General features: G+C 33.4%; 1 long non-coding RNA gene across 2 annotated transcripts in view; it reads left to right on the top strand.

The window, feature by feature from the left end:
- Nucleotides 1-2,814: 2,814 nt before the first annotated feature.
- The window catches only part of LOC109791567 (uncharacterized), a 37,667-nt gene continuing 26,715 nt past the window's right edge, over nt 2,815-13,766 (top strand). For both annotated transcript variants that reach the window (XR_014429720.1, XR_002239045.3), the window contains exon 1: nt 2,815-3,427. This is a non-coding gene — a long non-coding RNA (uncharacterized LOC109791567). The remainder of the gene's footprint in view (nt 3,428-13,766) is intronic.

The raw sequence follows: 13,766 nt of genomic DNA, 5'->3' as shown, positions 1-13,766 counted from the left end.
GTGTTTCCGGTGTGCTGTGGTTGTGAGTGTAGTGGCCTGTCGGGTCGTTACAATTATAATTCTCTATTAGTTCTTCCATTACGAGTCAATGAAATATATTTATTATTCTATAACATTTTCTTACTCTTTATTATCAAGCAATTAATTAGATAAATATAGTAATTAAACCAATCATAATTCTTATATCCATTTGAATATCTAAGAATTAACATCATTAATTATTTTAGTTTTTAACAAGTATTACAATTAGATATCTATATTTTCTTATATCTACTAGTACATTTTAATCATTCTTATTGAAGTTAATCTCTCTAAAAAAAAGTTTAGAAACAGAAGTTTGATATTTAGTTCTAAAGTGTAAAGCTCATTTTTTTTTAATGCTGAAGAATATAAGAAAACAAACAAACTAAATTCTAAAATAAAGAAGCGGGGCATTATCGGCTAACACAAAGTATTTCGCAAAGTTCAATTTTAAAAAAAAATTATTATAAACTTAATTAGAAAATATCCCTTGAAGAAAAATCAATCAAATTAGTAATATATACTTAAAGTAATATCAATTGTTACAAATCAATTTAAGTAAAGTGTCGACTACAATTAATTTAAAAGTTATCTGAAGTTGTAAATAATGTCATTTAAAAAATTAAAACAATTATTATGTGAACAAATAGAATATGAATCAAATTAGAAATATATACTTGAACCAGCATCAATTAAATAATAACATAAGTACTGCAAAAATCTTCTTTGTTTTTTTTTTTTTGGAAAGTAATGATTGTAATTAAAAATATAAATAAGTAAATTAACATCCATTATATGATTATAATTGAATTATACAATTAAAATAATATATTCTAAAAAATATTGCAATTTAATTATTTCAATTAACTCAATTATATGATGTGACATGTGATGCTCTTCTTCTCTCAATTATATGAAGAAGGGAGAGTCACACTTAGAAACATGTGTTTATGGATCAAATTTTTGAAAAGCAGTCTTGAACTCCCCTTCCCTTAGTTATGCTATCATCATCACTTCAGAAACAAGATAATTAACTTCCTCTTGAATAAACATGCTGCTGTAATTCATTTTTGAACCAGTTTAATTATGGACTTTGATTCACAACATAAGGGTAGGAACTTGCTGTAGTTGATTATATCGTGTTTGTCTTGTAGTTTTGTTTATGATTTGATTTGATTAAGTAAGCAAATCTCATTGATATTATATTTTACTGGACATAGCAGAAAGAACCCCGCCTTTAATTAAACATCACGTTGCTTTGAGGTGCCACCAACGTAGTGAGAAGATTAGTCACTGCTATCGGCGGTGGATACTCCAGGAACAAATAAAAAAAAAAAAACATAAAAGCAAGGCATGACAGACGATACTCTCATCTATCACGTAACTGAACTCACACACAGCGTTCTCATTGAATTCTTCTCTCAGTGGGAAGAGAGACGTGATAGTGTGCAATTACCCAATAATCGCTTGAGTTCATATAAACAAGCAAAAGAGTGTATATGTATGGAAGAAGTTGAAATTCAATTAGAATAAGGGACAATTCAACCATAATACTCCTTTGACTAAACAGAAAGTTATTTCAGATCTAAATACCAAACTTTTATTCCAAAATTTTTTAAGTAATCAGATTAACTTTTTTAAGAACGATTAAAATATACTGGTAGATTAAAAATAAATATTTAATTATAATTAATACTGGTTAAATACTAAAGTAATGCTGTAAAACAAAAAATAACAAAATAATTAATAATCCTAACTCTTAGACTGTCAAATAGATAAATAATCATTTTATAGTTTATTTGTCATTGAATGGATATAGTAATAGACCTCAAATATATATATATATATATATATATATATATATATATATATATATATATTAATCTAGTGGTACATTTAAATTATTCTTAACAAAATTAATCTCACTACTTCAAAATTTTAGTGACAGAAGTTTGATATTAAGCTCAATTGCTAATTTTGAATCAGATTCACAAATGAGCTTTCCTCTCCATGGATTTGTATTAACATTAAAATTAGAATTGTATATGCATTATGAGCGTAAACAATGCAACTGCATAATATGACAGTAAAACCGCTAATGTGATTATCTTGGATCACTTTATTTATTTTGGATCTTGACATGCATAATTGTATATTAAGTCTCAGAATTTAAGATACTGAAGCTTAATTAGGAAAACGTCAAATTGGTTTAATGGGTTTTTTTTTCTTCGGAATTTATCTTCTGTTGATATGTTTAGCCTTGTCTTATATATATAGAACTAAATTAATGAATTACGCAGGGACAACCAACTTTGTTTATTAAGGAGTAAGTTGTTTATCTGATACACAAAACATAAAGGACCCCACTTTTCATATATTCAGCATCACACTGCAAAGCATACACCATATACCGTTTCTCACATAAAAGCAAGTCATGACACTAGTTCTCATCAAGCACTCAACTATCTCACACCGTCACACGTAACAAGCTAGTACACGCACTAACTCTTAGTAACAAACAAAGGTAATGCTCACATATTGCTATGCTGCTCCGGAATATATGGTCACAGGTACCTATGTATGCTGAGTACTCAGCTTATGAACACTTTAATTGCTCGTAACAAACATCTTTAGTTCTTTTACATATAATATACAATAAAATATAATTTATCTAATCGTAAGTTTAAAACTTGAGGTAAAAAACAAATTATAAGATGCATCTGATAAAAAATATATACATCTGATAAAAATTTAATTTGCAGAATTTTTTTAGAAAATCTCTTCAAATAGACAAGATTCATCTCAGCAAATAATACACGCGCATGCGGCACAACCAACACGTCCTCATTGGATTCTTCTCTCAATGGGAAGAGAGACGTGATAATGTGCAATTAACCAATAATCACTGAAGAGTAAATATAAACAAGCAAAAGAGCGCATGGATATGGAAGAAGTTAAAATTCAACCATAATATTCCTTTGACTAAAGAAGTTATTTCGTTCTAGTTCTATTACCAAATTTATTCTCTTTTGTCACACTTTTGGATGATGATAGCATAGCTAGGGGAAGGGGCAAAGTAACATTATATTATGATTAAATTGTCCCTTATTCTGATTTAATTTGAACCTCTTTTATACACTCTTTTGCTTGTTTATATATATTGACTCTTTATATACATACTCATAAGGGGGGACTTTCTTTCACTCACGCACACAAGACACAAAATACCTACTCTTTAGTCTTGATATACACCATCATTTTCTTTTCTATCAATCTCACTACTCTATCACGCACGCACAAAAGATCTTTTTTACTGGGGCTCTTTCTCTTTCCTTCACACTGCATTGACAAAACAAAAACATCTCTCCCTCACATCGTAAGAGAAGCCAACTTCATTATGCGTTTGGTAAGTTTTTCTAGAGTTTAAGATCACCTCTTAAATTTATATCTTTTATTTTTAATTGTTAGTATATGTGTTAAGTACTGTGCGTCTTATTAATTTGTTATGTTTTATGCATATTTCTATACTAATTAATTTAAAAAATAACTAAATACATTGATGATTCCCTGATTTGTGTTTAGCTAAAAGACCGCGGATGATTAATTCCTCTGTGCCATCCGCTCGAGTGCTGTTGGAATTAAGTTGGGTCAACTAATTATTGTTCAAATTTGACTCAAATGTTTGTTTATATCATCTTTTAAAGATTAAACTTGAATTGATCATGACCTAAAAATATATAAATAAGGTATAACTTATAATATATATTTTAAAATAAATAATTATATTATAAATGTAACATCGTGTTATAGAAAGTATTATTAAATTTCTAATATTAATACACAATAATTCATAAAATTTATTTTATAATAGAATATATAATTTATCAAATTAGGTTTCACAGTTAAAAACATAACTTGAACCATTCAAGAAATGCATTGAATCCAATTTTAAAATCAAAATCTGTCTAAATCAATCTCAGATTAGATGAAGTTAACAAGTTAGGTTGAGTCATATTCACCCGAGAGAACATAATACAAATTATATTCAGTGATTATATATAAAGATATAGCGTGACAAATTACTTTTGTAAGTTTTGAATTGAGGAGAGGAAGTATATTAGAGAGACCATATAACCAAGATCAAGAAATTAAAGGTCCATCTAACATATTATTAAATCTAAAGTAAAAATTAAAATGAAACTTTTCAAAAATTAATAATAATATATTTTGATAAAAAAATTAAAAAAAAAAGATAAAATTTGAAAAAATAATTATATTTATATTTTTTTATAGAGAAATTTTTTAAAATGAATTTTTTAACAACGTAAAAAGTGAATTTTAAGTTTGAAACTTTGGAAAACTTATACAAATATTAATCTAAAATAGTTTTTTTAAGGAAGCCTAAAGTATGTATAAGGCTGATCTGTTGACCTTGTCCTGGGGTTGACGTTGAAGAAAAAGATACCCGGAAAATATAGATGTATCTTTTATTTTAATTCAAATATCAAAGCTTGATGCCTCGATTGGTGGGATATAATGCGAGACTATTAATTACGTTTAGATTTTATTATATGTTTGCTTATATATATATATATATATATATATATATATATATATATATATATATATATATATATATATATATATGCGTATATCAAGTTTACAATTTTTTGAAAATTAGAAAATTATTTGATACTTCATTTCATTAATTCAAATTGACGGATAATCATAAAATTATTTTATAAAATAATGTATAAAATAATTTTATGATTATCTATCAATTTGAATTAATAAACTGAAGTATCAAATGATTTTTAAATTTTTAAAAATTTTACAAATTTGATCTGTGCATTAAGAACTTTAAATTTAACTGTTGGATCGTCGAAATTTGATGTAAAACATAAGTTATTGACGGAGTAAGTCTAGGTAGACTTACTAGAGTAAACAGATTCCTCATATATATATATATATATATATATATATATATATATATATATATATATATATATATATATAATGAAAAAGGTTCAAATGACATCGATATAACTTTTATCAACTATTACATCGTTCAATAATTTTTAATTAAATATGATTTTTTTAAAACTTATCATTAATTAGATTGAAAATTCCTTCCTCCTAAATCATATGTACAAAATTTATTTTAATCTAAGATGATTTGATACTTTATTTTTATAAAATAAAATTGATGTATTAAATATATATACATTTCAAAATATATTAAAATATGATCACTTTGATTATATTCAAATTTTTATTTAATTTTAACAAAATTTGATATACACATACAAGATTATATGATTATAATTTAGCGATTGAATTGACGAAATTCACATTTAATTAAAAGTTATTGAACGACGTAATAGTTGATAAAAGTTACATCGATATTATTTGAACTTCCTATATATATATATATATAATAAGGAATCAAATTATATTAATATAATTTTTATCAACTATTTCACTCTTTTTTATAAAAAAAAGTAAATTTTGTCAATTTAATTATTGAATAAATTATACATTATCATGTGGTCTTTAAGAAAAAAAGGAAATAATATTTAAATAATTAGTTGCGTTAAGCACAAATCATTATAATTTGAATTTGTATTTAATTAGTATATATATATATATATTATAGTGATTGTTTTAATTAAGATATTTTAGTTTTTTTATTCGTTAGATTAGCGATTATGCTATCATATTATACATATACATTGTTTACTCATAATGTATATATAAAATATTTATGGTTCACTTCATCATACAATTTTAATTTTAATGTTAATACAAATCGATGGAGTCATGATATTAGGAAAGCTTATTTGCAAATCAAATCTAACATTAGCGTTTGAGCTTATTACGCACATTAGAAATTTAGATACTACCCTACTATCCAACATTGAAAGGTGTAACTGAATTGGTGAGAAGGGATCATTTAATCACCAAGATTTGAAAATTTTGATTAACTTTTTCTCAAAAACGTATCACTCTTTAGTTTGTTTAGCACATGTAATATGTTCTCTTTATTTAATATAAATAAATATATAATTATTTTACTTATAATTGATATTACTTTTAGAAATTTATTTTTAATTAATTTGATAATAAAGAGATTTTAAATTGAACTTTGCATGATACTTTTGGTGATAGCCAATAAAGTGGGGCTCGCTCATTTTGGACCTTAGTTTATTTTCTCTTATATTCTTCGGTGTTAAAAAAATCGAACTTTGCTTTGCACTTTAATGTTGGATACCTTCTCTTATATTCTTCGTGTTAAAAAAATCAAACTTCTCTGTTACTAAAAATTGGAAGTATTGAGATTAACTTTATTAAGAATTAGTTGGGAAAACGCTATTTGTGTCTTTATATATTTATTTTTGAAAAAATTTGAAAAAGTTAATTTTGTTAAATCTAAAGATAATAGTATTTAATATAAGAATAGAAATTTAATTTTGAATTTTTAAAAAAAAAATTATTAAATTTAAGGATAATAATATTCAATATAAAAAATAAAAAAAGGTGGTTATCAAAATCTATTTCCTTTATAATTAATAGGTATAGATTAAGAATGATTAAAATGTATTACTAGATTAATATATATATATATAGAGGAGGGTTCAACGACACCGGTATAACTTTTATTAAGTATTACACCGCTTAATAACTTTAAATTAAATGTAAATTTTGTAAATTCAACCGTTAGATTAAAAGTTCATATCACTTTATATATATATATATATATATATATATATATATATATATCAAATTTTGTTAAAATTGAATAATAACTTGAAGATAATCAAAATATTCATATTTTAGTATATTTTAAAATAAATATATTACATCAATTTTATTTTATAAAAATAAAATATCAAATTATTTTAGATTATGCTAAAAATACGAAATAATATATTATAAAAATTTATAATAGAAAATGTTATATTATAAAAATTTAATAGAAAATGTTATATACAGTAACATATAAAAAAAATATTATAGATATAATATGTGTAAACATAAATTTATTTAACATATATTAATTTATATATAATTTTAATATTGATTTTGAATAAAATTTAACATATATTATATATTATTATAGAATAGTTACATTTTTTTTAATAATATATGATATATAGTGTAGGTAGGAATAACTTTTAAAATCAAGTAATATATCATTACAGAACATGTTTTATTACATATCATTTTTTTTACGTGCATATTTATTCAAATTTAATACTATTTTAACTCTCCAATAGTAATGGTTTTTCTCCTCCCAAAATAATTGTCAACACATATCAAGAAAAATAATAAATAAATTAGAGAATAATAATTTTACAAAATTAATTTTATTTTATTTTACAAAATTAATAACAGATAAGGGAGAACCTAATTAAGGGTATACATGAAGAAAAAAAAACGATAATGGGGTTTATATACAAAATTCTGGACATCTATTCTACTGCATTCCGTAAAACTCTTGCTCAACGAATTTTCTAATTAGTATTGATAAAGTTACGAATGTCATTATCAATATTAATCCTATTGTTACAAGAGGATCCAATGAAGAGTCGGTAGCATACTGCTTCTGTGGTAAGGGTGCCGAAGCAGGAGAATTATCAGAGGTTATGTTAGTGGTGACAACTTGCAAGATATTGTTTTTTTTTTTTTGTATCATTATGAAAGATAAAAGACAAAATACACTAGAACTTAGATGACATTGAGTCAACTCCTAAAGCAAATAGAATAAAATTTGGAGAACTCCTCCATGAAACATTCGAGTTCAAATGTTGGACACCCCACCGTGTTAGTGAATGGGCCACACAGTTGATTTCGCGAGGGATACAAACAAACTCCACCTCCCAAGCTCGGGAACACTGATCTGTCAACCTTTTAATAATATCATAGTATTTGTGTCTAGGTTGAGCCCCTTTCCCCCAGCTCTTAGCTGTATTGATAACACCTAAACAATCGGATTCGCAAATAACCTTCTTACACCCCTCCTTCCAACAAAGCTCAAGGCCTTCGACAACTGCTAGTAATTCTGCCCGGAAGGAATCACCGCTCTGGAGGCCAACTGCAAACCCAAGTTTCCATTCCCCAACTGAATTCCGCACAACACCACCAAACCCCATAGCATTAAGCTGGGGAACAAAACTGCCATCCACATTTAGCTTAACCCAAGATGGTTCTAGGGGACTCCATTTGACGTTTACTTGCCACAATTTACGTTTGGCAAGATAAATCTGGTTTTGCACCCGGGCTTCTTCAATCTGGCGAAACAGATAAGAAAGCGACCACTTTTTACCAGGAAACATCATATTATTTCGAAACCTCCAAAGCCACCAAAGTAGGTTAGCTAACACAGCCACTTGAGGATGTAATATGATTGATCGCAGCCATGCTACACACTCCATCTCGGCAAAGGAAATTTGAGGCGCAAGCCCAGAGTCAAACCACACTTGACGAGAGTGTGGACAGTCTCGAAGGGCATGAATGATGGACTCTGAACTACAGGAACAGCGCGCACAAGCACCAGAGGGAGCCAAACGGCGCCTAAAACGCGCAAGGTTGGTAGGCAAAGCCCCATGCAGCCCTTCCCAAAGAAAAAAGCTAATCTTCACTGGCACCTCCAACTTCCAAACTTTCTGCCAAATCGTATCTGGAGTTAAATGAGATGCAGACTCTAGAAATTTGACTTCGGACGACACTGTGTAACAACCTGAGGCTTCACCAATCCAAGAAAAAGTATCTCTGCCACTCTGAACCAACGGAACTTGCACCTGTTGAACCCTTGTCGCAATTTCAGAAGGAAGTATCGTACTCATTGAGTCAAGCTTCCATCTCCCTTGTTCCCAAAAACTGGCCACATTTCTATCTGAGTCAGAAATATGAACGAATTGAACCAGGCGACCCAAGGCTCCTAGTCCCAACCAATCATCAAACCACATGGAGGATTGCCCATCCGCCAGACAAGGCCGGAATCCCTCTCGCAGCTTTCCCATTGCTTTCACAATACTAAGCTACACTTGAGAGCTTCCCCTTTGTTTAGTGGCACACAGAATTGACTGACCATTAAGATACTTATGAGAGAGAAGGCGAACCCAAGGTTTGGTTGGGTTTTCAACAAAATCCCACAACAACTTTCCTAATAGTGCAACATTCATGGTACGAGTTTCACGCAAACCCAAACCGCCATAATCGTTAGACTTTGTAACTACCTCCCACCCAACATGAGACCAAAACCTTGAGCTGCCATTGTTGGACTAGAGCAAGAACCTATAGATAAAGGGAGAACTGTATAGTATTATTTTAACGTGATACATTTTTATTCATGCTGTGGGCTTTTTATATACATTTGTATCAACGATACATTTGAATTAATAATAACCGAAACCTATATAAAAGGAAGAGGTAACAGCAGAAATGATAACAACTTCAACAAGAGATAGCAACAGAAATGATAACAACTTCAACAGGGATAACAGCACATGGTTGTTAACACGTGAGTACTCCTACACGCCCCCTCAAGATGGTGGAGGCGGAGACAACACCAATCTTGGCAGTAAGAGAACCAAAACGTGTAATGGAGAGAGGTTTTGTGAGCAAGTCTGCAAGTTGATCGCTTGAAGGTATGTGCAGTACTTTAAGTTTCTTGGCAGCAACTAGCTCGCGAATGAAATGATAAGAGATGGCTAAATGTTTCATGCGTGAGTGGAACACTGGATTGGCACAGAGATAGGTGGCACCTATATTATCAGAATAAATAGTAGGCTGCTGAGTAAGAGGATAATGAAGTTCCGATAATAATTGTTGTAACCAAAGTAATTCATCAGCTGTGGTGCTGATTGTGCGATATTCAGCCTCAGTGGATGATTTAGCAACTGAATTTTGTTTCTTGCATGACCAAGAGATGGCATTGGGTCCATAATAGATAAGATACGCTGCTGTGGAGCGACGATCAGTAGTGTCACCAGCCCAGTCAGCATCACAAAATGCTGTTAACTGAGGATTAGAGTCACAGCGTAAGTGAAGGCCATGAGTAATGGATCCTTTGAGATAACGAAGCACCCGTTTTGCAGCCTGCATGTGAATGTCAGTTGGGGCAGCCATATACTGAGATAGTTTGTTGACAGAGAAGGAGACATCAGGGCGAGTTAGTGATAGATATTGAAGTGAACCAACAATTCTGCGATATTCAGAGATATTACAAGTGGAGGCATCAGAAGTAGCAGATAGGTCACATGAGGTACTCATAGGAGTGGAAACGGGTTTAGCATCATGCATTGCTGATGAATGAAGAAGATCACGGATGTAGTGATGCTGAGTAAGGAAGAGTCCTGTCCGCGTTGGAATTATTTCAACCCCAAGAAAGTGACTAGGAGTGCCAAGGTCCTTAAGCGAAAATTTGTCAGCCAGGGCAGATTGAAACTTGGATAAAAATTGTTTGTTGTTACCAGTAAGTAGTAAGTCATCCACATATACCAGGAAGTATGCAGTAACACCATGATCGTGATAGATAAATAGGGACGTGTCAGATCTGGAGTTGGTGAAGCCAAAGGCAAGCAGGAAGCCGCGAAGTGCATTGTACCAGGCACGTGGAGCCTGTTTGAGGCCATACAGTGATTTGTGTAATTTGCAGACATGATGAGGAAGGTGTGGATGAACAAAACCAGAGGGTTGAGACATATATAGGTCCTCCGAAATGGTGCCGTGTAAGAAGGCATTATTAACGTCCATCTGCTGTAAAGCCTAGCCACGAGATAAGGCGATGCACAACACTAATTTAATGGTTTGAGGCTTTACCACTGGACTGAAGGTGTCAATGTAATCAAGGCCAGGGCGTTGATGGAACCCTTTTGCAACCAAGCGAGCTTTGTAGCGGGCAATAGAGCCATCAGGTTTCCGTTTGATGCGAAAGACCCATTTATTGCCAATCACATTGAAATGAGATTCACGAGGAACCAATGACCATGTTCCATTAGCAATTAGAGCATTGAATTCCTCAGACATGGCAGATTTCCACTCCTGGTGTTTAAGAGCCTGAGTATAACATGAAGGCTCAATCGGGTTTGGAAGAGGAAACTTGGTGGCAAGATGAACCTGTTTGGGTTTGAATATACCATTTTTGGAACGAGTGATCATCGGATGAGATGAAGTTGGAACGGGATCAGGGACCACCGGTGAAGGTTCTGCTGCAACAGACGGAATTGATGAATCCGTGTACAAGTCATGGGAGGGGGTAGCAGATGCGGTGGTGGTGGAGGAATCCGGGAGTGGTGAGGTCGGGATAGAGGGTGCAGGAGCGGTGGGGGAATTCGATGTGGTGGGATTCACGAGCTCAGGGGAGTTATGGGTGAGGGAAAGTGGTAAGATTGGGCTTGGATCGGGAGGAGTAGAAGAAGAGTTGGACGAGGATTGGACAGGGTAAGGGAAAATATTTTCTACAAATTGCACATGGCGAGAAGTGTAAAATTTTTGAGTGGAGGAGTTATAGCAAATGTAAGCACTTTGGGTTGGGCTATAGCCTAAAAAGATGCATGGTTGAGACTTAGGGAGAAGTTTGCTATTAGTGTAAGGAACAAGCCATGGAAAGCAAAGACAACCAAAGGTTCGGAGTTTTTTGTAATTAGGCAAGCAATTAAAGAGAGTTTGAAGTGGGGTTTTCATATGGAGGCTGCGGGTGGGCATGCGGTTGATAAGATAGGCCGCGGTTTGGAAGGCATGACACCAGAATGAGAGGGGTAGGGAGGCATGATGGAGAAGACATTTGGCTGTTTCAGTTAAATGGCGGTGCTTGCGTTCAGCAAGACCATTATGTTCTGGGGTGTGGGGAGGGGTAGTAAGATGAGATATACCATTGGTTTGAAGAAAGTGGCGTAGCTTAAGAAATTCACCACCATTGTCTGAGTAGAGAGTTTTAATTTTGGTATTTAGTTGATTTTCAACGAGTGACTTAAAAATGGGAAATATAGTAGAGACATCGGATTTGTGTTTCATAGGATAAAGCCACACGTATTTGGAAAATAAATCAATGAAAATTACATAATATGAAAATCCATTTATGGATAACTCAGATGCAGGACCCCATACATCAGAGTAAATTATTTCAAGAGGAACAGAACTAGATAAACTAGACCTATGAAAGGGTAACTTATGACTCTTATTTTGGAGACAGTCTAAACACGGTGACGAAGAAGACGGAGAGTGTTGTAGTTTGTTGGCCTTGAGAGTGTGATGAAGTGTGCGGGAGGCTGGGTGACCAAGACGATGGTGCCAGAGTTGGATGGAGGGTTGGGAGTAAGCGTGATGACTTTGTGGTGGTGGGAGAGGTGGCCTTAACTTGTACACGTTTCCTTCATTCCGTCCGCGCAGCAGAATCGCACCTGTTTGAAGATCCTTGACCTCAAAGTGCCAAGGGAAAAATGCAATGGACACATCATTAGTTTGACATAATTGGGAAACAGAGATGAGATTATGGGAAACAGTGGGTACATGCAAAACGTTTGTGAGTTGAAGAGATTGGGAAGGAGTGGAAATATTGGTAGAACCAAGATGTTTAATCGGGAGACCCTTACCATTTGCTACCACTAGTTGATCATGGCCCGTGTAGTCATTTGTGATTGAGAGTTGGGCGAGATCATTAGTGACGTGGTGAGATGCACCAGAGTCTAAAAGCCAGGTAGGATCAGTTTGTTCAGTGGTGGTGGCGACATTTGCTGTTGAGCGTCCAGGAAAACCATGCAACCGGTAGCAAGTCTTGGCCGTATGACCACGACGATCGCAGTACTGACAAATAGGGACCGAGGCGGAGGACGAGTGATGGGAAGTGGGAGGAGATGTAGTGCGGTGGGTAGAAGAGGAGGAGTTGGTGTGGGGAGGAGCTTTGGTCCCGGAGGAGGAGTCACGAGCATACCGTTTGCCACGGTGATGATTGGAAGAGGAGCGGTGAGCATGATTTGCAGTGACAGGAAGTGCTTGGTGATGACGCTCTTCACGCTGGAGAAAGGTTTCGAAATCCACGAGCTTGTCATACAACTCGTCGAAGGACAGCGGTGTGTCACGGGCACGCATTGAAGCGTTAAACTCACGGAAGGATGGGCCGAGACCATTCAAAGTAGCAATCACTAAGTCAAGATCATCCACGGGGTGATCAATCAATGCAAGTTCATCCGGAATGAACCTGATGGAGCGGAGATAGTCACTCACAGCGGAGGTTCCTTTCGAGATAGAAGCCAGCCTCTCTTTTAGAGACATAACACGAGTGCGAGAGCGATTTGCATAAGCTTTAGTGAGCCTTGCCCACGCATCAGCAGAGGATTGCGCAGAGGACATGATAACTTGAGCCTCGAGGCCACAAGAGCCCAAGAGAGCGAGAAAGACATAATGGTCTTGTCGGACCCAGTGAGAGTATGCCGGGTTGGCGGTGATAGTGTCGCCGGTGCCAATGGTGGCAGGAGGGCAGGGAGTCGCACCTGTGATGTAGCCAATAGTGTCATTAGCAACAAAGAGGTGATGCACTTGTTTGAACCAAGTCGGATAGTTAGAGGTCGTGAGTTTGATGGGGAGGGTAGAAGCTGTGGGGAATTCAACAAGAGATGGGGAAGTAGTGGTGAGGGCCATTGGGATATGGGAGGATCGGATGCAGTTTAAGCAATAGGCAAGTCTGATACCATATAGATAAAGGGAGAACTGTATAGTATTATTTTAACGTGATACATTTTTAT

This window comes from Cajanus cajan, chromosome 9 (genome assembly GCF_000230855.2).
Source record: "Cajanus cajan strain Asha chromosome 9, NIPB_CcT2T_4, whole genome shotgun sequence".
Taxonomy (NCBI): domain Eukaryota; kingdom Viridiplantae; phylum Streptophyta; class Magnoliopsida; order Fabales; family Fabaceae; genus Cajanus; species Cajanus cajan.
Note: the sequence above shows the minus strand (reverse complement) of the source record. Positions and strands in the feature narration are given on the sequence as shown.